The sequence below is a fragment of the Manis javanica genome, chromosome 2 (genome assembly GCF_040802235.1).
Source record: "Manis javanica isolate MJ-LG chromosome 2, MJ_LKY, whole genome shotgun sequence".
NCBI lineage: Eukaryota > Metazoa > Chordata > Mammalia > Pholidota > Manidae > Manis > Manis javanica.
In genome coordinates this window covers 205995193-206020283 of record NC_133157.1, presented here as the reverse complement: position 1 = coordinate 206020283, position 25091 = coordinate 205995193, and the positions used below count along the sequence as shown (strand labels likewise).

At 49.2% G+C, this 25091-nt stretch overlaps 1 protein-coding gene across 3 annotated transcripts in view; it reads left to right on the top strand.

Annotated features, from left to right (window-relative positions):
• The window catches only part of ZHX2 (zinc fingers and homeoboxes 2), a 139316-nt gene that overhangs the window by 43658 nt on the left and 70567 nt on the right, over positions 1–25091 (top strand). For 2 of the 3 annotated variants that reach the window (XM_037005265.2, XM_073230069.1), the window contains one exon: positions 24087–24158. The exons of the other annotated variant lie outside the window; for it this stretch is intronic. The gene's annotated coding sequence lies outside the window, so the exon portion shown is untranslated. The remainder of the gene's footprint in view (positions 1–24086; positions 24159–25091) is intronic. 3 annotated transcript variants of the gene reach the window in all.

Here is a 25091-nt window from a genome sequence, read left to right as displayed (position 1 = left end):
GACAGAATTTGAGATTTTAAAAACACATTTCAGAAATATTGTCACATTAGAGCTTCATTGCGGTCCCTCGGGGTGGCCACCAAGTAAACAGCTTAATTTCCCTCCCTGTTGGAGGTACAGAATGCAGCACTCACACTTGCCAACAGATAAATGTCTCCTGTCTCTGGCAGGAGCCTGATGGCCTTCAGTAGAGTTAAGGCTGGGAAGAATGGAACCGGCTTTCTCTTGCTGGGTGAAATTGAAACACTGGGGAGACAATTCCATTCAGACAGATCCTTTCCTTTCTCGGATTACTGATCCACGGCCCAGCCTCAACTCCCTTTCAACTCATTCAGGTAAAATGGAAGACAGGGGCCACCCGACTTGGGGGCGAAGGGTTGGGCGGACTGATGAGCTTGTGGGTGAAAATTTGTCAGTGGAGAGATTTGCATTTCTATTAAGGACTACGTCCTGGTGTGCTTCAGCCTAGAGGCTGGGCGGCTCTTTAGTTCTCCAAGTGCTATTTGCAGGGACCAGGGAAGCGTCTTCAGCATAAATAAATAGCTGTGGGGAAAGGGGAGAAAGCCCAGGATGGTATAGTACCAGGGTGCTTCCTGGTGCGAGCCTTCAAAATGGTGTTGGAGCAGCTATGGGGTGCCCTGGGGAATACTCCAGTGTGCCTGTCCCTCCCCATGCCCTCTGTCTATTAAGAGAAACTCACTAAACGTTACACTCTGAGACTTTGAGATTGATAGTTATTTCTCCCAAAAGAGGTAACCAGCATGTCTATCCCAGCATTATCTATTATTATTTAAGAGGTGAAGGGTAAAATAATTCAATGGCAAAATAAATTAACATTTAAATAAACAAGTAGTAGAAATCCGTTCAGCAAGTCTATTTAGTAATGGGACTTTTTTTTTAAGTGTTAAATGAAAAATGCAGGATATAAACTGTACATACAGTTTTCATTTTTTAAAAACATACTCATGCGGATGGAAATACAGCAAAATGTTGACATAGTTAATCCTTAGATGTGGAATCAGAAATGATTCTTTTTCTTCTTTGATTTCTAAATTTCCTCCAATGGATATGTATTTTTTTTTTCTGATTATAAAAATAAAATGTTAGGCAGGAAACTATCGTGTACCCTCGTTTTTTTTTTGTTTTGTTCTCTTTCCTTTCTTGGTTATCTCCTGGCCTGAGCCCGTTGGCTTTGCCTTCCCCGCAGCCATCCACGTTGTGGCCAGCCAGGCATTCTGTTGCTAGCGGGGAACAGAGGAAGCCAGAGAATCACAGCCCAAACCCTGCACATTTCCGATCCTTCTCCCCTTCATTCACTCCTCTGTGAGTTCTTGAACGTGTTAATATTTTTAGCTGGGACAGCCTCTTGGGCACAACAAGCTCCACGTGTTTTCCACCCTGTGTGTGAAGCGGCAGAGGCCTGCCCAGCGGGTATCCTCAGATGACCTCCCGCGGACTGCAAGGGGTCCTCCCTGCATCTGTGCTTCTAGCACTGAGAGGACAAAATGAGAACAGCAGTTCCATGTTTACAATCAGCAAAGCCCACTTACAGATTTCATCCGTTTTGTAGAATTGTTGAACCTGGTGTTGGAAGAGACCTCAGAAATTGTTTAGGCCAATTGTTTTCCTAAAAGTCCACATAATGGGAGTCAGTATTTCCAGAAACCAATGGAAATTGTACAGAACCCAGGATACGTGGCACTGGCTGCCTAAAAATATCATGGGGTTGTGGTCGGGGGGAGGGTGTTTTTTGTTTTTTTCTCTGGGCTGAAACTGGATAACAATGGCTACCTTGTTTGGCTCAGAAGCTCCAGCGGTTATACGAATGTTCCACTGTTTTGTTAATGGAGAAACTAATTAATGTATGAGAGAGGGAATCTTTTAAAATTTGGCGTGTGGAGAAGGTGGACATTGATAGACATCTGCTAATCTGGGCCAGACCTGTGAGAAGGAAGGCAGGGATGTTCCACTCGCCTGCTGCATTGGAGAATAGACTGCAAAGCAGCAGCCTGACACCACTCAGGAGGCTGGTGCCTGGGGGCAGTGGACTAGAACCCAGGATGTCCAACCTGAGGGCCTGGGCTGTCTCCAGGGCACCTTGTCTGCCTCTGTGTAAGCCAAGCCCCTGAGATGTGTTTCCACTACTGGGACTGATTTAGCCGGCTTGGAATTTGTGCATGCCCCAGCTGTGGTCTTCCTTTCTAGACCAAGTCCTCATTCTAGAAAATGATTGATTATTTGAAGTTGCCTTTCTAGATCCTCCATCTTTCCTAACTCTGGAGACACAGACTTCAGGGTTCAGTAGAGTGCAGTGGGAAAGGAGGTGGGCTCTGGAATCTGACGACCTGTGTTCAGATACTGGCTCCCCCATTCACCAGTCCACAATCCCAGGTTTAACTTCTCCAAGCATTGGTTTTCCCAACTATACAATGGGAATATTGATAGTGCCTGTCTTAAAGGCCATTGTGAGGATTGAACAACATAGTGAATGAAAAGTGCCCGTCGGGTGCCTGGTGCCCAGTACATACACAGTAAAGATGAGTCATTGCCACCCTCATCATTGTTATTGTCAGTTTTCCATGGAAGGATCACACCCGAGACACAGTGCCAACTTTGAACCCATTTTTGCTGAACCAGGGCAGTCACCCCTGCTGTTTGCTTTATCCTGTAGGGGAAAACAATCCAGCAGCTCCTCACTTACCCAGTTTCCATTTCAAAGGGAGCAAAGCAGGGCCCAGAGAACCCAAGTGACTTGCTCAGGATCACACAGCTCATCGGGGCAGAGTGGGAACAAAATGCCAAATCTAGAGCTCTTTACTCGGCCTCCTTTAATCCTGCACACCAGGAACCAGGAGTTAAAAATAACCAAGTCCACAGAAACCTTTGCTTGATTACCAAGCATTTATGGCGTGCCTGCCACTTGGTTCATCTCTTTACTTCAGTAAGCCTGGGTGCCACTGCAGGTGGAGGGCTCATTTCCCTTTCCTCCCTTCCTGCCTTCGCCTGACCACACTTTGCAGGAACCTGAGAACCTCAGGTGGAGGGGTGGATGAGGGAGACAGTGGGGGCCTGTGGAAGAACAGGGTGACCACTGGCAGCTGGTTTGGGGCCCTTGTCTCTCCTCCCAACCGTGCTTGCTCCATGGTGCATTACAGAAATTCTCTAAGGTACCAGCCCACTTGAAAAGCTGCTTCCAGGTCTCCAAGGTCCCTCTTCCCAGATACCTCCTTGCCTTGAATTATCTACCTCCTGAGCACACTTCTGAGACAGCAGACATTCTGGAAACCAAAACCCAAAAGTGAATGAGCCTCACTTCCTGCCTTCAAGGAGCTCTCGAGTGGGGAAAGTCAGGCACAGACAGTGAACAGAATCACAGGGGCATTCTTGCACATACTGGATATTAAGGGGCAGCATTCCAGGCAGAGGGTGGTCAGAGCAAAGGCACTGAGGTCAGCATGGAGCTAAATGCTTACTTGTACTCCAGTTGCTTTGAGTATGTTTCTTCTGAGGTCTGATTCCAACCTCAACCTAGGTTTACGCTTATGCTTGGAACACTGAGGAAAAGTGCCTGGATTCAATGTTTGATGGGAGGGAGATGCTTCAAGGGAGAGAACACAGGAGCATGAGCTTTGAGCTCAGGGGGTGGGGAGACCCCTTGCTCAAGTCCCAGCTCCGCCAAGCATGAGTTGCATGGACTTAGAGTAGTCACTTCTCTTTAGGACTCCCTTTCCCAGATTGGAAGATGAGAAGGTGGTAGGCAATTCCATCTCATAATTCCATACAACTAGGATCGGGCACATTGGTCTGCACTTTCGTATCTCACAGTACTCCCAGCCCTCCCCAGCCGCCTCCATCCCTGTGCTTTTCTCTCCCCAACAAACCCAACCTGTAGCTCATTGGAATCACCCAGAGCTTGTTAAAATGCTGAATCCTAGGTTGCATCCCACAACCTGATCACTGGATCCCTGGGAGATGGGCCCAGGAACCTGCATTTCTCTCCTATGCACTCTCAGATTCTGATCATCAACTGGACTTTTCACTTAGTGCCCGAGCTGTATAGTTCTCAACATTTATCCAGCACCAGAATCACTGGAGGGGTTTGTAAAATGACTGAGCCCCACCCCCAGAATTTCTGCTCCAGTGGTCTGGGGACAGAGACCACAAATTTGCCTTTCGAACAAATTCCCAGGTGTTGCACAGACCTCACTTGGAGAACCAGTGCCCTCGTTCCCTCCCTGAGAGTTCAGCCAGCAAACAAGTAAGGAAATCTTTACTCCTAGGCAGTGACTGAGGTCGAGAAGCCGATTCAGCCCATTCAGCCCATGAACTTTTTTTTTTTTTAGCCCATGAACTTTTTAACAGACCTTCAGAATTATTTAGATAATTATAATAACAGCTCTTGTTCATGCTGACACAGGCCGAATGCCAGGCACTGTGCTAGGTGTCCATGGTCAGTACTTCTCATTATTATATAGGATTTGCAGATTGAAAAATCAAGGATTGATGAGATCAAGTAATCACCTAAGATTGAATTTACTCCAAGTACGATCAGGACTTTCTACAGCAAAGTTCCGGCTGTTTTCTTGACCCCACAGGGCCTCTCTCTGGGGTCTCATCCCTGAGTGACTATATTATGGGAATTTCAAGCCAGGTTCGGAGAGGAGTCACCACACAGGTTGGGGGATGGTATTTTTGGTTGGAGGAGCCTCTCACTAGTTCCCCCCAAATTGTACCCTGCCGGTGGTGGCCTCTGGCCCACTCCTTTAGGACAGCACTGCTCCCACTCTTCTCATTATTTAGTGCACTTTTAGGGGACCTCTCTTGTAAACAGGGAGTGTTGCATCTTTAGCACCCTGAGTTCCTGGGGTAAAAATGGCCTGCTGGAAGCACCCCAGCCAGGTGGGTCCTGCCTGGGTTTGGGTCTGGCCGATGTTCCGCTTACCTGTAAGAGCCTTGGAAAAAAGAGCTGTTGGTGCTGGATCCCATGGTACAGTCACTGCATAGACATGGACGAGGTTGTGTCCTGACTTAAACACCTCTGATTGGTGCATCTTTGTGGGGGAGCTTCTTTGCCCCTAACTTGTGGAAACTTGTCTATGGTTGAAAAGGAACTCAGTGATTTGTGAAGAAATATAAAACACAGAGGAGAGAGAATATACAGGTGGCCGCGAGGGCTTTCTCCACATTCAGCTTTCTCTTCTCACCACTCCCCAACACACACACACCAGGCTTGCAGGGGGATTGTTTGTTTTTGTTTTCTTTGGTTATTTTCACATCTAGCAGGGACCTCAAGAAGTTGTCCAAGCGGTGCATGCCCTTCCTACAGCATCTCCTGCTTCCGCTACTGTGCTCTCCCCTCCACTGAGAAAAGGAAGGAAGGTAGGGCTGAGGAAAGGAGAGAGGGAACTGCCCTCAGACACTGATCCTCCATGCCACGGCTTCAGAGGGCTGTCCTTTCCCTTTTAAGAGGATAGACATGCATAGGTCCTGGACCAGCTCTGTCCACACCCTTGAGGGCAGCTTCGTGGAGTCTGCTGACATTGGGCTCAGCATTGAGAGTCCACAGCCGTAGTCCAGGATCTGCCACTGAGCTGTGCCACCTTCTCCAAGCTTCACATGGCAAGCCTAACCCACCCATCTCCCCAGGGAGGGTGCAAAAGCAAGACATCGTGGGTATAAAAGCATCCCTCCACCTGATTGCTGGAAGGATTCCAGTGACCTAGATGTTGTACTTCACTGATGAGAAAAACTAAGGCCCAGAGAAGATAGGTAACTTGCCTGAGGTTGCACAACAAGTGGTCAAAATAGGGTGTTGTCATGGTTGTCATTGTTGCTGTTTCCTTCTCTGTGACTGTTTTACAAATGGTGAGGGAAGTGACCAGGGAAATGGAAGAAAATCTCTGGAGGGAGCACCTTCATCAGCTTCTAAACCAGAACATCTTGTGACTGAATACTCTATTTCTCTTTGTGTGTGTGTCCCTCTTTTGTATCTTTTTGTTGTCTGTCTCTCCGTACATGTGCACAGACACACATATTTTTCTTGGTTTAAAAACAAAAAAGCAGTGACTAATCTTTACAGGAGAGAATTACAATGATTTTGTCAACCTTAGTTACAGGGAAACCTATTAGGCATTCTCTAACTTTGCAAGTTAGCACGTAATACGAAGGAGTGAAGCTTGAAGGAGAATCTACTGCTCAAACGCCCTTGAATTTGTGGAACCTGGTGGCCTTGTACTTGCCTAAACCCCCACCCCCTTTTATCCCTATTCTCTTCCCACAAATATACACATTTCTGGTCCTCCTGCCCCCAAACACACATAAGGTGAACCCAAAGAACATGGGCTATTGAAACACCATCAGGACTACTTCTCATTGAGAGGGTAACCTTGGGCAAGTTATTTAACCTCTCTGAGCCTCAGCTTCCTTATCTGGACAATAATAATAGCTCTTAATGTTGGTATGAGGATACACCTTTACAAAAGTAAAGAGTTAAAAAGTACTTAATACAAGACTGACACAAAGTAGGGGCTCAATAAAGGTTATCTGTCACTAATGAAAATGCGGGAGAGATGGTGATGATCACATGACTGTTGTATCATTTTCATAAGGGAATTAACTGTTTATCATTTAAATGAGATCTCACCAGGTATCTAGCAATCTGGCTGTAGAGTCAAAGCTCTGATTTTCTTCCCAGAAAGGAAGAAAACCCACAAATAGCTGGGTTCTTACCTGTAGAATACTGAGATGCTGTTGCGGTAGCTTTCAATACTACCTTCTGTGTACAAATATCCTTATATCTGAAAAGGATATAAAATTGCGAACAGTAAAAGGTACTGATACAACATAAGTGGAAACCATAAAAACGAGTAAAAACACAAGACCCAATTATAAATGGGATCCAGGTTATTACATTATTCTGCACTTCCTAGTTTACAAACCCCTTTTATACATTCCCCACTCCTGCTGGCTTCACAGCCAGCCTGGAAGGTAAATAATCTACCCAATCCACAGACAAGGAAATAGATTCTCAAGAGGAGAGTGGCCAGTGCTGAGTTGGAAAGTCAGACACTAACCTCATCATGTAGGACTTTGTAGGACTTAAGGAATTTGAATTATTCCAAGCTCAGTGGGAAGCCTTTGAATGTTTAAGCAGGAGAGTCAGTGTGACCTTACCAACGTTTTTAGATCTTTTGGAAGAAGGGGAAAGAGCAAAATGGAAACAGGGAAGCCACTTGGGGGGGGTTGTGGAAGTTCAGGCAAGAAGTGACATAGCAGCACCTGTGGGGATGAAGAGGAGTGGACGGGTTTGGAGATGTAGAGTCACCAGTGGATTAGATGCAGATGTTCATAGAGCGGAGAGAAGCAGGGATGGCTCCCAGCTTCCTGGTAGTTGGTGGGTGGTTGAGGCTGAGGACATCTGCAGAGAAACAGGTTTCGAAGATGGGCAGGGAGGGGAATCAGGAGATTTCCATTTATTTTTGGAAGGAGAAAGTATTTCCCCAAACACTCAGCTTTCTGGTGGCAAAGAGCAGATCCTATTCACTTGCTCCTGGGCATTGAATAAATGCTTTCAGTGATGTGGGTGAGCACAGGCCTGTCCCCAGGTAGTTTGTCTGTAAAGAATGCTGCCCTGGTAAGGCACTGTGTTCCTTCTGCCACCAGGGAATCAGGGAGCCATTAATGACCCCTTCTCAGAATATTGGGCCGGGGACAAGAAACAAACAAAAAAACCCAATGTCCTGCCTTCTAATGTTTCAGACTTTGGTAACTTTTTCTTATGCCAATCTCCATGGGATCTTTCCTCTTCTAATATTTGAAAATGATTCTTTTTCTTTTTCTTTCTTTTTTTTTTTAATGTTGTACTTAGTCCTTAAATAACCTTTACCCTGTGGTGGCTCCTGACTAGATGAAGCCTAGTAAAAGGATAACAGCATGAACAACAATAATAAGCTTTGCAGAGTACCATTTAATTAAGAGACCTCTTTTACATATGTTATTTGATTTTAGCCTCAAGAAAAATCTGAGCATTTAACTCTGAGAGGCCAAGGAGTGTAGTAGCCAAGAGCATGTAAAATTGTAATAATAGCATTATTAAGTTAAAAGAATTAAGGGACGTAGAACAGGGGCTGGCACATGTACACTACCGTTGTTAGGACTGATCTCTAGATAGAGAAGCTGAGGCACAGTGAAGCTGAGGTACACACACTTAGTGGAGTCGGCTCCCGGTTGTGTACGCTGGATGCCACTCTCAAAAGGAATCTGTGCTCCAAAGTGATATTCTGTGGATGGGAAGGCTGCAGCCAAGGGCCAGGTCCCTGTGAAATTCTCCTACCCCCAGATAAGCTCCCCCATCCCTCCAGCAGCCCGACTTCCCAATCCTGCCCGCTTGCCAGTCTCCCTGCCTCCTGAGCGCACCTCCAGGATGATTCTGAGCCCGTTCCGTCCTCCCCGCCTCCTGCCTGACCTCCAGTGCTCCCCATTCCCTGAAGCAGGGTTCAGGCCCTGCCTCCACTTCTCCTTCCCTGAGCCCCACCCTCCTGGTGCTCCTCTCCAGTGAGTTTTGTCAGCGGGGCCACCACAGACACCACGGACATGCACATGACATCATAGGATGCAGGTGACTCCTCACATGTGTGTTGGCCTCCCCATTGGGTAGCCGGAGACAGAGGCCTTGTAACTTGTGACTCTCCAGCTCCCTCGTCCCTGGCCCAGTGCCAAGCCCAGAGCAGGAGCCATAATATTATATAACTGACTTCTAAGAATCATCTGAAATCCAAATCTAAAAAATAATAAAAATAATCATCCCAGAACACATGTTTGCAAACTGGTGGTGCAGCTTATTAAGTCATCCCACTGGGGAGCTCACCCTTATTCCACAGGTGGCACCGTGGCTCAGAACATCCCAGGCCCCAAGAGCATCTCCCTGGCACCACATTCTCATCCTTGATGTTAGTAAATCTCTGTCCTGTGAAGGTGGGTCCACCTGTTGCCTCTGTGGAACCAGGAATGTGACTTCCCTAACAAACACAGTTGTGGAGACAGGTGGTCAGAATAAGGGGCAATTATGCAACGTGTCTGGTTGTACTCTTGCCTAGTAACCGGACTCTGAAGAGAGCTCCAAACCGCATCCCTGAAATTAACAGAAAAGTCTGCCATGGGGACCTCCTTGAAACAAAGGTTCACTTCTGGCTGGGCCGGTTCTGTGTTTTTGAAATGTGTCCTCAAAGAGGAATCCACGAGTGAGTGTACAATCACACTCACTACCTCATAGCCAGAGTGTGTTTCTGAGAGACAGAGTGCGTGTCATTACATCTGTGCACATGTGTGCCTTGGGTGGCAGGGGAGGCAGTACCAGCCCAGCCCCGAGAAGCCAGCTGTCCCCGGAAAGACAATCCTGCTTCTGAGGCTCATTCCCTTGCTTCCTGACTTCCTTCACCGGCCCCCAAGTTTGTTTCAGCCCAGGGGCTCCCTCCACTGACCTGAATTTAATTATTGTTTTCTTCAGGAAGAGAATGCCTCGCCTTGCCCGGGATTCCCACCCCACCCTGCAAATCAACTGACCTCTTCCCCTTTAGTGTTCTAACAATGTGTTTTTGTTGGGAATAGGCATGGGCTCCATCCACAGGCCCTGTTTGTTCACAGGCCCTGCTGTCAATCTCTGTTAAAATGATGGAAAATTTGACAGAGATGTTGGGGGGAGGGGGAGATGTTTTCTCCAGATTCCCAATATTTGGTTTATGTCCTATAAAATATTTTCCTGGGCATCAGAGGGAGAGGAAATGGACAATGTCTGTTTCTTCAGAGACCAATTTTAGCCACTGGCATCGGTTCAGGAGTGGCGTGCGCACCCTGCCCTCAGCATCCCTCCCTTCTCGGGCCTCATGGCCCCGGGTGGGGTGGGAGCCAACAGGTTTTCAGCGTGCTTGTCACAGAAACAGGAGGCAGTTTTGAACATGGGGACCGTACGCAGTTGCCGAGCAGTGTTTATGAAGCCTGAGGTGACATGAAATCTGGCTCCCGAGACCACTACCCCACCAGGGTCTCTTCACCGCCACTTGCACACGGACCCAGCTCCTGTAAACTGAAATCGCCAGACTGAATAGGACACCCAGCAAAGCCCTGGATCCCTGTGGTGGCTGCCCACAAGCACTGGAGTGACTGGACGAGGGCCTGTCTGGGTTTTTCAAAGTGGAGAGGTGGAGGCTGGAGTGGGATGGCGTCCAGCTGCGCTGCTAGAGGCCTGAGGGAGCCTGGTGCTGCCCTTCACCGGCTCTGTTCCTTTGTGGGACCCTGTGGCTCTGCTCTCCATTTCTTCACTGGTTAAATGGGGTCGACAAGACCTGCCTTCTGAGTGGGCAGCTTTGGAGTCAGACATTCCCAGTTCTGGGGCTCGCTTGCTGTGTGACTTGGGGCAAGTTGCCTCACCTCTCTGTGCCTGGTTTTCCTCATCTTAGTTTCCTGTGGTTGCTGAAACAGATGACCACAAATTTGGTGGCTTAAAACAACAGAAACTGAATCATAGTTGTGGAGACCAGAGTCTGAAACCAAGTGTCAGAGGGCTGTGATCTCTCTGCAGGCTCTGGGGGAGGCCCTGCCGGGTTTCTTCCAGCTCCTGCAGGCCACCAGCATTCCCTGAGGCTGCATCGCTCCAGTCCCCATCTCCATCTCCACATCACCTCCCCTGGGCATTTCTGCCTACAGGTCTCTTATGAGGACATTTGCCATTGGGTTTAGGGCCCATCTGATAATCCAGGATGATCCCATCTTGAGATCCTTAAGTCCATTATGCCTGCAAAGCTTCTTTCTGGATGTTCACATTCACAGGTTCTGGGGACAAGGACGTGGACATACTGTTCAGCAGGGGCCACAGTTCGGCCCACTAGACTCATCTCTGGAGTGAGGGTGATAATGGGGCCTCCCTCCCACCTTACGGAGATTACATGAGTTCATGTGTCTCAAGTCCCTCATCCAGGGCCCAGCACACAGCAGCCACGCAGTATTGGCCCTCGTCATAATCCTCACTGAGGCCATTCTGTCATCATCACCTTAGCTCAGCCTCCTGACTGCAGCTTCCCAAACTCAACATGCCTAAAATTAACTCTTGACTCTCAAGTCTTCAACATGTCAGTAAATAGTTACCTCCGTTATCCTGTCTTTTAAACAATCCTGGTTTTCCCTTTTTCTCTCACACTCCATTACATCTATAAATCCTGTCTTTCTGCCTCCAGATAGATCCCCGGTCTGACCCCGCCCTCCAGGACCACCATGCGGCCCCCTCTGGGGGTGCCCTGCCCACCTTGGTGGATGTGAATGGTACCTCAGGAGTTACATATACAGCATATGCTTGAGCACCACTTGAGGGGTGCTGCTGCTTGCTATCTCTGCCACTGTCCCCAACTCAGGCCACCACCACCTCTCACATGAATCATTGCATAGGCTCGTGGCTGTCCTCCCAGCTTGGTCCCTTGCTCTCTGCCCCTCCCGCCACTTCATGCCCACAGGCCACAACGGTCTGCTCTCCTCATGCTACCACCTAAAACCACAGGTTAGACTGTCCGTCACCCACCCCAAGCCCTCCACTAGTCCTTCTATCTCACTCAGAGCAAAAGCCAAAGTCCCCATGGCAACCCCCAGGGCCCTATGGGATCCCCTTCCCCTCTGCCACCTGGCCCTGTGGCTCAGCCTTGAACACAATACACACGCATTTACACCTGCTGCTTCCTCAGCTTAGAACTCCCTTCCCAGCTGTCTGCGGTTTTTTCCCCTCATTTCATTCAGGTTCTGCTTAAAAAATATCCCTCTGAGGGGCCTCCCTGGACCACCATGGGGCCATGGCTAAGCTAGCACTCCCATTAATCTCCATCCCCTTATTCTGATTTTTTTTCTTTAAAGCACATTTTGATATTTGACTGTGTTTATTTGCGTGTTGAATTGTCTGCTTTCCCCCATGACACTCACCTCCGTGAGGAGAGGGACATTTATTGCTGCTCAGTCCTCAGCACCAAGCACATGGTAGGCACATGAGAACCATTTCCTGGATGAGGGGATTATTTACGGGCCAGGCACTGGCTGTGTATGTATTACCTCCTATCTCCCAACAACCAACAATGGCTGTGTCGTTCTGTCCTCACTTGTCGGGGGCAAAAAGAGAGTAAATAAATGTCCCCTGGCCACCCAACTAGTGAGTGTTAGCAGCAGGACCTGAGCTAACTAGTCTTCTCCTGAACCCACTTTCTGAATCACCATCCGCCGTGAGGCAGCAATTAAAGACTGTAGGTGAAAGATGGTTAGATTTCCAAATGCACTACAGACAAGTACCAGAACGACAGTAGCCGTGCCCGTCACATCTAAGCAGATTGCTCCGAATTGGTGTGGATCTTCCTCCTGTTTAACTTGTAAAATGTTGAGAACTATTTCTGCTTCCTCCTTGGATGACACAACGTGAGGTGGTAGGAGAGGTGTCTGTGAAGTGCCATGCCTCTATGCCGTTACTGTCAGACTCTGGTGGCCCAGAATGCACCAGAAATGGGGCACACAGGCTGCATGAATGCGTCCTTTATTCCAAAAACAGGTCGGTCCATTTTTCTGCCTTTAGTAAACAGGGCATATTGATTAGAATCAAATATTTCAGTGTAGGGCTGTGCAAAGAGCACCAGACTGAGTCAAAAGATGCATTCCCAACACAACCGCTAAAATACCCTGCGGCCTTAAATAATAACAGTAACTCTTATTCTGGGTGCTAGGCACATTCCGAGTTCTTTATACTTATTAACTCATTTAATCCCCAAACCACTCCTGGGAGCAAGTACTCCTAATAGCCCCAGTTAATCGTAGTCAGAGACACACAGAGATGTTAAGTAACTTGGCCAAAGTCGTGTGCTAATAATTGGCAGAGCCAGGACGTGAGCCCAGGCCATTCATCTACGGAGGACAAGTTTTGGCCGGCTCCCTTTCATGCCTCTCAGCTTCATCTGTACATTGTGGGGAATACATTCAATCATATTTCCAGCTTGAAAAATCTATGCTTTTGAGTCTCAGAATCTGGTAGTAGTTTTAGGCTATTGGTGTGAATGCAAAAAGCATAAGTGACTGGGATGTAGCAGAGCTGAGCCAAGGGTATCGCAAGGGAAGGGCCGGGATACTGGCTTCCTTTCCAGTTCTTACTTGCTTCTTGCTGACCTGTCATTTCTACTTTTCGTGACTCAATGGTTTGCAGAAATAAGAGCCCATGGGTGCTTATTCTGCTCCTGGACCTCTTTCCCTTCTGTGTGGGTAAAGGAAAATGAAACCCTTCTGGTTGCTTTGTGTTTCTTAATGTCAGTGCTCCGTCATGTTGCTTTTCTCCTTTGATTCACACAGAAACCTTTGTGTGGACAGGCAGAGAAACAGATGGGACAGAGGTAGAGAAAGCTGATCGTAAGGTCCTATTTACCTCCTTTTGCTTCCTACACATATTTCCTGGGTCCTTCTTCAGGACTTTTCTTACTTTACTGTAATGATCTTCATAAATACTGCCTTTGATAGTTCCCAGCCACCTCCCCCACCATGGCCACCACTAGATAGTAATAAATGCCCATCATCATGAGAGCTGTCCTCGATTGAGTGCCTTCAGTGTGCCAACAGCTCTGCTAGGGGCTTTTCACATGTTAGTTCCTTCTAATCCCCACAATGCCCCTTGAGATATATAGCACTACAGTGCCCGTTTTACAGATGAGATGCCTGAGGCCTCCCACCCCACCCCCAATACGTGCCTGCAGTCACACAGCTGGAAGTAGCAAACCCAGCATCCGAGTGTGTTAACACAGACGGTCTGGCGGCCCCTCCCTGTCTAAAACCTCCCGAGACTCCTGGTTACGACTCCTGGATAGGGTGATGTCCAAACTCCCCCTGTGCCTGCTGTGCCAGCCCCTCCAGCCCACACTCTAGCCCACCTGAGCCCATGGCTCAGGCCACGGTGCCCTTCCTCTGGACCTTGCCACTCTGCTCCCCTCTTTGGAATGCACACTCCCCCACCTTCTGACTCGTAATCTCCTACCCATCCTTCATGCACCAGGTCAGAGTCACCTTTGCCGTGCAGCTCCCAGTGACCCACCATCTCCCACGCCCACCCTTCATTGTAGCATAGCTCTCATGGTGTCACTGGCCCCTACCACAGCCTGCAGAGAGAGGGACATAGCGCAGAAGGGAGCAGTGTGGCTTGTGGAAGGACCAGAGAATGTGTGCCCCACCTCAGGCCGTTTAGATTCCTTGTGAGTTTTTAGAACACCATGCCAGCCCAACCAAACAGCTTTATGGGCCACCAGTTTGAGACTCCTGGGAGCTCCTCAGCATTCTTGTTCTTCGCACCATCAGTGCTGAAATGGGGAAGGGAGGGGACGAATTCGCCTTCCTGGACCTGGCAATCTGCCTTCCATACAACATGGTATATTTCATCTTCTCAGGCTGCCATAACAAAATAACCATAGATTGGGTGGCTTAAACAAAAATAATTTATTTTCTCACAGCTCTGGAGGCTGGAACCAAGGTTCCGGCCACTTCTGTTTCTGATGAGGTCTCTGCTCCTCACTTGCAGATGGCCGCCTGCTTGCTGGTAGGCCTTTCCTCGGTGTGTTCACATGGAGAGAGAAGGGGCGAGAGCAAGCTCCCTGGCGTCTCTTCGTAAGGACACCGGTTCCGTGGGATGAAGGCCCCACTGCCATTACCTTATTTAGCCCCTTCAAGGCCCCATGTCCAAATACAGTCACGGGGGGGGTTAGGGCTTCAACACAGGAATCTGGTGGGGACACAAACTTTCAGTCCACAGCACATGGCATTCCAGATGATTCAGTCCACCTGGGTCCCTACTCCGGGAATTCCAAAAGCATTGAAGGCAAGGAGCAGAGTCCTGTGGTCAAAAGTGTGGGCTTTCACATCAGACAAATTCAAATTTGATACCTAACTCCATCACTTACTCAGCAAGTAGTCTTAGACAACTTGCTTCAGGTCCCTGAGCTGTAAACTGGGGGCACTGACAGCCACACAGGGTTTGTTTGAGGATTAGGTGAGGTTGGTCGACAGTGGCTGGCAGTGCTCACCACTGCATCCTAGGAACGTGTGCTGAACAGGTATGCGTGTCCAGCACAGTGATGGGTGCTGGAAGCCAGTGGTGAGCAAGACAGAGCAGATCTGTCATCCTTACTGGAAGAGCCAGATAATAAACACATAAATATGTGATCAGATAACAAACAGGTCAATAATTGGAGAATGGGAACGGCAAAACAAGAGCAGCAGGGGAGGAAAGACGTCACCAAGGAGGTGACTTGGATGAGAAGCTGGCTGCCATACAAACACTTGGGGCAGAATACACCAGGTGAGGGACCAGCAAGCACGAGGGCCTGCAGGTGGGCACACTCAGCCCCTGCCTGGCTGCACCATTCATTGAGATTGTTGTCTCTTATTGTATGTGTCTGCACCTGGGGAGTCTACCACGCTTTTGGGGACACTGGACTTCTGCCCAGCCCTCCAGGGTGCAGTGCCCAGCTGAACTGTGAGGGCTGGGGTGGCTGGGAAGGCCTGCTGGAAGGGGGAAGGAGGAGGATGTGTGGGAAGGGAGGTGAGCTTTCCAGGGAAGGGAGATTTGGTTTAAGAGGCTGGTATCTGAGAGGCCCTCAAAGCCTGCCCAGGCCAGAGCCGGTTCTGGGAGGAATGCCAGACACAAGGTCTGAGGCACCATTTGGATGCCCTCAGCCTGAGCCCAGCAAGGGCAGCAGCAGCCGTCATTGTCACTGCAAGGTAGGCAGAGAGCATGTGCTCCCCACTCAAGATGAAGGCCCTGGGCAGAAATCCAGCATTGTGAGTCAGATGTACGTCTTGTCAGGGAAACCATGCCTCGGAGAGCTGGTCATGGTTTCCTGGAAACTTCCTGAGCGTGGGGAGGGGCGCTCTGAGGAAGGTGCCGGCCGCAGCTGAGAAAGGAGACCTGGCTGGGAGGCCGGGCCCAGCTGGCAGCCAGGTGCGCCTCGGGGTCTGCGGCTGGGCCTTCCAGGGGCCCCTAGGCGAGTCAGAGCCTGGTGCCAGCAGACTGGCTGAGGCACGTTTGGGGTTCCCTGCCCCTCTCCTGCAGCGTGCCTGGAGGTTCCTGGCTTCCTGATGTAGGCCAGCCTGCCCTTGAAGTGTGGGTGTGGGAAGAGCAGCTGGATTGGGAGAAGGGAACCCCAAGTCCTCATCTCACAAACTTGGGTTCAAATCCAAGGACTTACACTAACAGAGCCTCTCCGGCCCATGGTCTGTCATCTACTAGGTGATGGAATAAATTGGGAGCTCTCCAAGGTTCCACCCAGCTCGAACATCTGGGCACTCCCTGCATTTTCCCCCCTCCGAAGCCCAAGTGCAAGGCGCTTGCTCAGAACCACCGGAACTGGAAGAGGAACTGAGGCTTCTGCTCTAGCCAGATGTGCACCCACACCCTGCTCCAGTGCCCTGCCTTCTTCTCCCCAATCTTCCTAGTCCTGGAAACCGCTTTCCCTCTGTTCCTGCCACCTGTGCTCTTTGCCTGTCAAACACAGAGTTTAGCCACCCCAAAGATGATATTCCCACCTGGAGGTGGGTGGGTCCCAAATCAGAACCAAGATGGGAATTCTCAGGGCCCTTTGGCCACCTGGGTGGACTCCCTGGTGTCAGGCAGGCAGAATCTCCTCTAGCCACCTTCTGTCTGAATCCTACGCATCTTTCAGTCCAGCTTAAGTGGCACCTCCACTAAGAAGCCCTTCCAGATCACCCCAGCCAGTCATTACTTTTCCAAGCCTTCTCCATCCATGCCACCTTAAAATCCTGTCATTGGCATTTTCGCTTTCACTGTGATTAGTGTGCATGTATCATAGCTCCTCTATACAAGTCAAAACTCACTGGAAGCAGGAACCGAACTGTGCCTACTTTGCCCATACCTACCACCAGCCTCCCCTTCAACATTTGGTGTAGTGTTGGATTCTAGGTGTTGGAGAGATATTTGTGGAATAAGCAGAGTTTTCTTCTATACAAGAGGATTCTTTACTTTCAGAATGAATGGTCGGATGTGTAAAAGCATCTTGTGTAGAGCTCTACTAGGTTGAAACTTACCTCCACCATCTGCACACTGTGAGACCTTGTCAGGTCACCAACACTTCTGGGCCTCAGTTTCCTCACTTGTAAAGTGAAGATAATCATAGTCACCATCCCTAACAAGGGTGGCTGTGAAAATTAAATTGAGTCATACACCTAAATTGCTTGATAATAATATCCAGCATAGACTTGAGTCAGTAAGCTGTCAAATTTCAGTGATCCTATATTGCAAATTTTTATTTGATTTTTGGAAAACATATTACACTGCCTTGCAGAATTCGGGTTTAGCTTTAGGTAGTCGTTAAATCCTTTCCAATCCTCGCATTCATTCTATCAGGTGTTCACTGCCCATGGCAGAGCCTTCCCCAGCTCCCCAGAGCAGAGGGCAGGGAAGGGAGATGTGGGGTCCTCTCCCATCCCTGCGCCTGCTCACCAGCTTGGGGCTAGCAGCCGCATTAAGTGCTCTTACTCAATTCATTGTGACTCGGCAAATTTGGAACGTGTTAGGAAGAGAGTTTTTCCAGCTATGATGTCAGTACATTTATGCTCTCACACACACACAGTACGAAAAAAATTTTTAAAGAAAGAGTTTAGTGAGAATCATTTATGAGTACATAGTGGAAATTTTATTTTGACCCTGAAGGCAAGTAATACTTAAGAATTCAATAACGGTTTCGAAACAGGATGCAGTGGAGAACAAACACTGCCAGCTGCCTTTGCCTTGTGTGTTATCAGCCACTGTGTTGCACACAGGAGGGTCCAAATTTCCATGGGCTTATTAAGCACCTCCTGGATACCCAGATTTGTGCTAAACATGGTGGGAAAATAAGAGATGTGTGGAAGGAGGGAAGCAGAACCAACATTTTTTAAGCACCTATTATGTGCCAGATAACCATGACCAGGAAGGGCATGCCCCAAGTTCAAGAGGCAGTGTGGGGGAAAATGAAACAACATATTCAGACATCCTTGGGTTCAAACCCCAGCACTACATTCATGGTATTATCTAATCCCATCATATCCCATTTTCTGGATGACAAAACTAAGGCTCAGAGAAGATAAAATAGTTTGTCTATGGACACAAATTCTTAAATGGTAGAACCACATTCTCCACTGGGTCTGTCAGACTCTTTATGGTAAAGCAATTAGGGTTAAGTGCTCCCAGGAGCCGTGTTTTCCCACCAAGGGAACAGACACACCCATCCTCAGGGAACATGTCTGCATACTAACCAGGCACAGTTTCCCTGCAGACCAGTCTCTTCAACCACCTTTTGCCACTTGCTTTTGAGTTCTGCCCATTAGGAATTGTAAGAACCCGCTTCTCATCCAGGCCGATCCTCTTTGCTATTGTTTATCTTAAAGAAAGAAACCACCACCCCCAGGAGGGTTTGTGTTTCCAGTTCACTTTCGTCTCTTTTGCAAAGGCTCCTGTTCATAGATTCTCGATCTCCAGGGAGCTGTCCTTCCCTCTGAAATATGAGCTGTAATCAAAGGTGTATCCATCCCCCCCACCACCACCTGCCAGCAGCCACGCTGGAGCCAGGGCTCCCAGAGGCCTGACAGAGGAGGCTCAGGCCAGGTGCCCGGGGAAAATTTTTCCCCTTCACAAATCAGATTGCCCTGTAGTTGCCCTTTATAAAGATGGCAGGGTCCCAGTTAGTGCTTCTCAGATTGCTGGGGAATTCAAAGGGGGCCTGGGGATAAACAGGATCCCACCATATATTCAACAAATACTTCTGAGGGCCACCATGTGCCAGGAAACTGCAGTCACCAAGAGTCCAACTCTTTGGTGACTTTCCATCACTCACAGGTAAAGACCCAACTTCTTGAAAGACCTAAAAGCCCCTGGGAGATCCGGCCCTTGCTCTTTCTCTGGCCTGCTTGGCCTTAGCCACTCCAGTGGCATCGAGACTGGTGTCCATCACGCTCTGTCCCACCCCACCATGCACACACCAGTCTCCTGCTATCTTGGCTCATCCTTTCTCTCTTTGCCTGGTTCCCTGCTGCTTGTCCTTTGGGTCCCCCCATCTGCTGTATCCTTGGGGGCCTCTCCTGGAGATCTCGCCACTGTTGCATGTGCTTCAGTTAGCATAATAATTCTTTGAAGTCTTGTCTCCAACTCAGCTCCAAGGGCAGGGCCCACCTTACTGCCCCAGCACCTGGCCCATAGTCAGTGCCCCATAAAGAGTTGTTAAAAGAATGAAACAGCAGTGAGCAAAACAGACCCCTCCCGGCTCAACTCTGGGCACCTCTTCCTGGAGTGCCCCTTCTGATTGCCAGTTTGGGGGTAGAAATATTTAGAAACAGATACAGATCAATTCTAGAGTAGAATTCAGTTCTAGTTCACAATGTCAAGCTGCACCCACACACCTCAGGGAGGTTGTGAACTGAGTTGCCTTTGTCCTTCAGGCGGGGGTGCTTTTAGTAGAAGAGTAGGTTGAGATTCGTGGGAGAGATGACTGGTTAGCCAGCAACTCCAGTCCTGAAGTCAAAGTTTAAGAGGCGGTGTGGGGAAAAAAATGGAAAGACTACATTCAGGCAGGCCAGAGTTCAAACCCCAAGTGCTGGACTTTCTTCCTGTGCTGCTGGGCTATTGGATCTGTCTGAGGTCTAGGTTGCCCCCTGCAAACTGGGTTTATGAATACCTGCTTCTCAGGGTGGCTGTGGGAAAGAGAGAGAAGACCTGTGAAGGACCAGCTCCATGCCTGGCACAGAATGAGCCCTCGGACAGGGATGGCCACTTTGCTGAATTAAAGGCTGTTGTTGGTGACCAAGGGGAAACATTTTCTGGAGCAAAGACAGGCCACAGAAGACCGCACCTCCAGCACACAGAATGACATCCCTGCAGGAGTGGCTTGTAGCTTCCATCTTCTTTGAGCCTGACCTTCCTCTGTGTCCGGTCTGCGCCCCCACTCCCTGTATTTCATGGGGAAGTACATCTCCACACGTGAAGCCTTCACCTCAGGACATAATGACCTGTGTACTAGGCCCGGTGCTCTTCTTACTCATCTGCTGAATATTTGCTGAAGGAACATGAAGTGGAATAAACTGCATTAGTGGGAGTAACCCCAGGGGAAGGTGCTTTTTTTTCTACAAACTGTACACGTAGCTTTTCTCTTTCTCCCCCTTCAGGTGTCTGGCTGATAGGCTTAAACTAGGCCAAAAGGGAACACGGGGGGGACCTGCAGGCAAAATCCTACAGGCAGGTTTTTCCTTATTGGGATTTGCTCCACACAACCAGCACTTTCTTGTAAAAGGAGTCCTGAGCCAGGAAACGTGTGCACATTAGAGCTTGAAGGACACTGAAAAGTCTTTTAAGTCCTTTATAACACTCATAAGGAGAGCTGCCATTTTCCATGCACAGGTAGGCGCCACGGCACTGGACTCCCCCACAGCCCAAGGGGGCAGGTTCTGTTTAGAGCCGCACTTGGCTGATGAGGAAACCCAGGTCCCGAGGAGAGAAGTGGTTGGTGTGAGGGCACAGAACAGGTATGTGAGCGATCCAGGACCAGGCTCAGGCCTCCAGTCTCCAAGATGGCCCTCTTCCCCCATGCTGCTCAGGACCAAGTGTCCGGGGGGTGCCAGTGCAGTGCTGGGCTCTAAGTAAATAGGAAAACAGAACCAACTCAGCAAGCCCCCCCAGCTCTGAGACTCCCCCGCTGTGCAACCCCAGTCAAGTCACTCCACTTTGCTGCTCAAGAAGCACCTAGTCAGTTAAGGATAATAAGAAGTACCACCAAGAAAAATAGTAGCTAACGTACCTGCTCACATGATTCCAAGCACTTCATATGTATCGCCTCCCTCAGTCCACAGCATAGGTCAGGGTTAATTAGAAGGGGGAGGACAGAGAGTTGAAGGAAGAGGGACTGGGACAGTGTGGCCACGTGGCTGCACGGAGCACGGTGGGTTCGAGCAGCTTAGCAGGCAGTGAGCCCAGAGCACAGCAGGGGAAGGTGAGGCAGGGAGGCGAGCAGGGCCCGACCCTGCAGGACCTTGGAAGCCCCTGGGTAAGGAGCGTGGTCTTTATCCTAAGACAAATGGGCATGTGATTAGTTGCTCCCACCCATACCACCTCTATATATAGACACCGGCCTTTCTCACACTCAGTCTACTGTCTTTTTCCTTTTTTATGCTGAGTTCCCGAAGGGTAGGGATTGGGTCATATTTATTTATGTCTGTCTGGTGATTAGCACAGAATCAGGTATATATGGGTACTCAATAAATTATTGTTAATGGAATTTTTAATATTTTCAGTATTCAATATTAACATGTTCAATATTGAATAATTGTATATTATACACTCATTATGCACAGATATGAGTACCTATAACTTCAATTATGCAGGCATTTTTGCTATAAATGATATATGCATCCCTATAAAACCTTGCATCCTGCAAAATTCAAAAAATCACAGCACTCTGGGGGATCACTCACAGCACTGCTGGGCTACAGAAGGGCACACACCACACATGCGACTCCATAGTGATGCACACAGTCCTAGTGATGGGACCAGCACGTTCAAAGGGCATGCTAAATTTTGAATTAAAATTAAAACATCAGTAGCTTTAGGACCTGAGTGACTATAGAGCTGTATTTGAAAAACTAAAAGGGGGAACTTGATGGAAGAGGCAAGGGAAGGGTTGAAGCTGACGAGTTATGTAGAGGCAGGAGGGAACAGATATCTTTATTGGAAGGCCTGGTGGCAGAGCAGTTGCAGGCGCTGCCAGAAGGAAGCAGAGATGGAGGTCTGGCAAAGGTCAGGGAGAATAGAGCAACTCACGTTCCTGAGACAGAGAACGTGGCCACACTGAGCTGAAATGAGGAGCATGGGGTATGCAGGTGTCTGGACAGCCAGGAGCCCTCCATGGCTTGCTTCACTCAGCTTTGTGGGGGTAACTTTGCATCCAGACGCCAGTCACTTGGTGGTGCAAAACATTAATGTGCTGGGAACACTTGCCTGTGAACAAGTGTGACAGCCACATTTTCTGACATCATTCCCCTGAATACCTTATATGAGCTCATCTGCCTTATGAAAGAAAACTCAATAGAACAAATGATATATAGTGTAATGCGTGACTGTTAGACCAAGAATACCAGCTGACCACTTTACATGGTGAAAGGTACCAGTCACACATTATGTGACTATCGGGTTTTGGCCCATTTTAATCTTGGTCCATTAGTCTATTCAGTAAGTACTCAGGAAGTGAGCAGAGTATAGAGCAAGACCAACCATATGGAGCTGGGCAACACCAAGTGAGAGCTTCATAAACCTATGATGTGATCTCTTTCCCTGGCACGGGTAGTTGAGCACTGTGTGACCTCAGCAAAATCACTTAGCCTCTCTGTGCCTCATTCCTTCAACTGCAACATAGCACTAGGACACTCCTCAAGCTTTTTTAAGGAGCAGATTACAGTGGATGAACAGCTCTTTCTCAGCTATGAAGGGATTTATAGAGCACTGCTCTTTGTGCAAGTCAGTGTCTGGCATATGTAGGTTAGCTTGTCTCCTGGGTGCCTTCTCCCACTGACTGACTCATTCTAAGAGTAGCGGGCAAGAGAGCAAAAATCCCTGGAATCAAAATAAATTAATCACTGGGATTAAATGCAGAAGCTTGAATTCCCCTGCAGGAAGGAGGCCTGGAATTTTCAACTGAGAAATTTTGCTGGCCCTTGACAAAAGGGAGAAGGAGGGGACCCTGCCTCCAGTATCCACTGCCTCCCTCTCTGAGTGCCATCCAGTGCACCCAGGATCCTCCTTCTCCAGGGCCTGAGACTGTCCGCACACCCCTGGCCCACTGCCCTTCCTTCAGCCACTCCCACCAAGCCAGGCCTGCCTGTCCCTTCACCCTCTCCCTTTGCTTCCCCAAAATAATGCAGCGGAAAGGAACACTGTCCTGGGGATCACATGAACGTGGGTCTGAATCAGCTCTACCACTTACCAGCTCTAAGGACTGTTAATAACCAAGTTGTGGCTTCTTGCACCTATTTCCTCACATGGAGAAGGGCTATGACTTCCTTGATTAAGAGAATTATAAATGAGTATTTTTCAGACTCTAATGTGAGCAGGAATCACCTGAGGATCTTGTTAAAAGCAGGTTCTGATTCTGGAGGGCTGGGTGGGGTTTGAGAACCTGCCCTTGAACCAGCTCCCAGGGGATGCAAGTTCCCCTTTGAATAGCAGGACTATAGGTCAGGTGTGTAGTGCCTGACACACAGCAATGCAGCGACAGAAACTACAACTTTTTTTCCCAGTCAAAGGGTAGTTGTTTGAACACAGGGATAAGTGAACAGAGAAACCTCTGCTCACTTCAGAATTCTTAGGGAAACAAGAAGGAGCAAGTCTCGCCTCAAAGGCGGGCTGGGTGCAGGCAGTGAGAAGAGTGGCCTTCGCGGCACATGGGCAGGCTGCTCCCTGTGCACACGTGCTCTGCAGGTGGTCTCGCTGGCTGCAGAAACCTCTAGAGCTCAGGCCTCAACTTGCCATGCTGGGCATGCAACCCCCAAGGTGGGCCCAGGCCTGCTTCCCCGGCTACAGCTCTCCTGAGGAGTTTTCAAAGCACACAGGGTTCGCTTGGCAGGTGTCTCCCAGGATATAAATACGCATTTGGGGCTTTTGTTTTAAAGACTGCAGTACCTTTTTGACTTGAGGCCTGTGCTGGGGCTTTCCCCCTCAGCCTCCTCAAAGTGGAACCGCTGCTGGGAACAGACACCAAAGATGCAGGGAGCTGCCTGCCCACCCCACCCCACCCCATCAGAAAGGCCTGCTTCTCCACAGGCTGCCCACTCACCCAAGGTGGGGGGGTCTTTGTTTTTTTTCTTCCTCAGAATGGCCGCAAAGCCCAGAGACCCTGAGGTCGGTCTAATGAGCAGCGCCGTCCCTACCATTTCCTTTTCCTCTCCTCTCCCCATCTCCATCCAGCCCAGTCTCCCAGGAACTCAGACCAACCAGAATGGAGAGCCAGACACCCAGGTGCTCTGACCTGCTTTTAATATTAAGTTTCTCATCCTTGTAGGTCTTGATGCACCGACTGCTCCCGGAGTCACAGTGTAAAGAGATTCCCAGGATGTAAGCAATATGGGAACTGGTGAGTGACCATGTGTTGGTGGAGGCCAGGGCCTCAGCTGCATTCAAGGGAGGTGAATGGGAGGAACGGGGGCAGCCGGCTCACAGCCTGTCCAGACGCAGCTGGCTTTTGCAACTCTGAATCTGTTTCCCTCTAGATGCACCTGGAGACACACAGTGCAGAGAATGCAGGCGTGAGTCCCTTGGAATTCACTGGGCCCCTGCCAGTCCCTTCCCAGAAGCAAACCAAGCCTGCAGCTGGCTTGGCTGTCCTCTCACTGCTCTGATGACAGCAGTTCAGACTCTGAGGGCATGTGCTTGGAATTGTTTCTAGGGAAGTCCTAACCAGGGTGAGGGAGACATTCTTAGAAGAGAGAGGGACCTACCTGGCTCATACCAGCGTGGGGACCATAGCCCTGAAGAGAATGGCTAACACAAGCCAGAAAGTCACCTTTGCACATTGAAAGAGCTGTCACTGCTGAGAGGAGGGTGGGCAGCTGTAGACTCACAGTAATGGAAAATTCCTAACCAAAGAGGTATGCAAGGTGAAACAGGTGTCCACGGGAAAAAGTAGTGAGTTCCCTGTGGCTGGCAGAATTTGAGTGCTGGTCGGAGAAGCATGGATGGGAAGTGTTGGAGGGGAAGTGGGTTTGGCTAAGACAGTGTTTCACAGACTCTGTTCCATGATAACCTAGACAGCCACACATCACAGGTGTGACAACTCTCCAGGCATGAAGGGGGTTTTGATCGGAAACCCTGAGGAGCTCTGTCCCTTCCCAAAACCACCAAAAGATTTACCAGCTAGTCACGCCATCAGGACATTTGGCTCAGGATCCAGACAGCAAGGACCAGAAAAAGACACAGGGAACTCTGCAGCAGGTGTCCCCAGCCCCCAGGCTGGGAGGACAGTGGGTGGCACTTCCCCGGGATGTTGGGGCCCCTTGTCAGGACAGGT